The sequence below is a fragment of the Puntigrus tetrazona genome, chromosome 7, assembly GCF_018831695.1.
Source record: "Puntigrus tetrazona isolate hp1 chromosome 7, ASM1883169v1, whole genome shotgun sequence".
Lineage (NCBI taxonomy): Eukaryota > Metazoa > Chordata > Actinopteri > Cypriniformes > Cyprinidae > Puntigrus > Puntigrus tetrazona.
This window is the reverse complement of record NC_056705.1, coordinates 4,689,831-4,692,330: the sequence shown is the minus strand read 5'-3', so window position 1 is coordinate 4,692,330 and position 2,500 is coordinate 4,689,831. Positions and strand designations below refer to the sequence as shown.

The 2,500-nt window shown below is 43.2% G+C and overlaps 1 protein-coding gene across 1 annotated transcript in view; it reads left to right on the top strand.

The window, feature by feature from the left end:
* nrxn2b (neurexin 2b) overlaps positions 1-2,500 on the top strand; it is a 325,182-nt gene that overhangs the window by 224,745 nt on the left and 97,937 nt on the right. The window lies entirely within an intron of this gene.

The window sequence follows — 2,500 nt, the reverse complement described above, 5'->3', positions numbered from 1 at the left end:
AGAAAGGGTTGTTTCTGTTGGTGTCTCTTTTGAGAAGGTACCTTTATCTCTTCCTGAGGAGGAGAAATAATCTCCGCTTCTCCGCTTCCGTGCTGTGATTGGTTGATTTCACCAGAGCTTCTCTCCTCCTGTGGAACTTATCTGCGTAGTCCAAACACAAAGTTAGAAAAGTGTGACTATTAAGATTCACTTGTGCATTTCTCACTCACCGAACCACAACCAGAATCATTTTGTCAATGTTATGAACACATTAAGTCCAAACAAGATGGGAGAAGATTGAACTGTCACACAGAAGTTCACTGGTCCATTAACAGCTGGGTTTGTGTCGCAGTCACTGAGAAAACATTTCTCTGAATAAGTATGAGATGTGTGTGTTGTACTTCATCAGTATAAGGTTTGAGAACGTAGTTATGAATGGATCTCTGGATCCCTCTTTGTTTCCAGATGCCTAAGACATTAGGAGTCTGTCTGTTGGTGGGTGAAGGGCAGAAACTATCATTTGACCAATGAGAAGCACTGTCCTTCCTGGGCTTCTTCTTGCCCTTTAAGAGGTGTCTGACCAATGTCCTGTCACCTGTCCACCAAGATCCAATCATGATCTAGCAAACCTTTATCCACTGTTGTGATCAGAGAGGGCCCCCTGAAGATGGACAGATGGATGGATGGATGGATTGTGGATGGATGGATAGAAGGATGGATGGATGTGTGGATGGATGGATGGATGTGTGGATGGATGATGGATGATGGATGTGTGGATGGATGGATGATGGATGGATGGATGATGGATGGATGGATGGATGGATGGATGATGGATGGATGGATGGATGGATGGATGGATGGATGGATGGATGGATGGATGGATGGATGGATGGATGGATGGATGGATGGATGGATGGATGATGGATGGATGGATGATGGATGATGGATGGATGGATGGATGGATGGATGGATGGATGGATGGATGGATGGATGATGATGGATGGATGGATGATGGATGGATGGATGGATGGATGGATGGATGGATGGATGATGGATGATGGATGATGGATGGATGGATGGATGGATGGATGGATGGATGGATGGATGGATGATGGATGGATGTGTGGATGGATGGATGGATGGTTGATGGATGATGGATGGATGATGGATGGATGGATGGATGGATGTGTGGATGGATGTGTGGATGGATGATGGATGGATGATGGATGGATGGATGGATGATGGATGTGTGGATGGATGGATGGATGGATGGTTGATGGATGATGGATGGATGGATGGATGGATGTGTGGATGGATGTGTGGATGGATGATGGATGGATGATGGATGGATGGATGGATGATGGATGTGTAGATGAATGGATGATGGAATGATTGTGTGGACTGTTGTTTTGTTGGTAATGAAGTGTATATTCAGATGATGTGGAGTTGTATGTTAATTGCTGGACGAGTTGAGAAGGTCAGATTTAATGCTGATTTAATGTCAGAGAGCTGTTTCTCACACCCATCAGATCCGGGAGCAGGAATGGTCTTTGTGTTTGAGCGAGCGCTGTAGCTGCTGTGATATTCTGCGTGTGATTTCCCCACGGACCTCGTCTCATTTCACTCCAGTGTATCTCTCGCTCTCTCCACAAAAACAACATTATTACGACGTGCGGCCTGTCAGAAACACTTCCAGACTTCATCAGACGCCGCTCCAAACCTCACACTCACGCATATTACAGAGAAGCCATTGTTTGTGTCATTTAGATGAACTGGAGAATCATTGGGATTTATTTCGGCTTTGCTTTTCAAACACAAACATGACAATACAATCCAGGCAGAAACACACAGGTGTAAATGAGACGCTCAGCGTGCTCAGAAGGGACTGCGTGGCTTTCTTATGAACAAAGATTATTGGACTACATTTTGCAAGAAAAATCTGTCAGTTGTTATACTTTCATGCATAATTCAGATTACTCTGTTAAACTTTGAGCTCAGCTCAGTCGTAGGTGTGATCTGATTGGGTGTCATTTCAACTTAAACAGTATTAAACTAGATGAATCTCATATAAACTTTAAGAATAAGAATAATCTCGTAGAATTAAAAAAATGAAGCTGATGTTGTTTAAATTATTCTGATTCATAGTGGAAAAGCATATGTGTATTTACTCTTTTTTGTGTGTGAAAGCTGTTTCAAAGCAAACCCTACACCTCTTTTTTTTAGGTTGCTGATAATAGGACTGCTTTGACATTTTCACTTTTCGGCGGGAAATATGTTATATAATATATGGCGCGGCCGCCCGGTCCTATCCACTCAATGGACGTGCATCCGCTCGTATAGAAGTCCAGCGCTCGTCCTCACAGTCCGCTCAAATAAACCTCAAAAAGCTCAAACACTCGCAGAAAGAAATTTTCTCTGTAGTATACTTGTTCCTGTTTGCTGTAACATACACTACCTGGACGTGACGGCTGCTTTCTGATGCATGGAAACAATACAACACATGTCATTATTAGTTCATGTT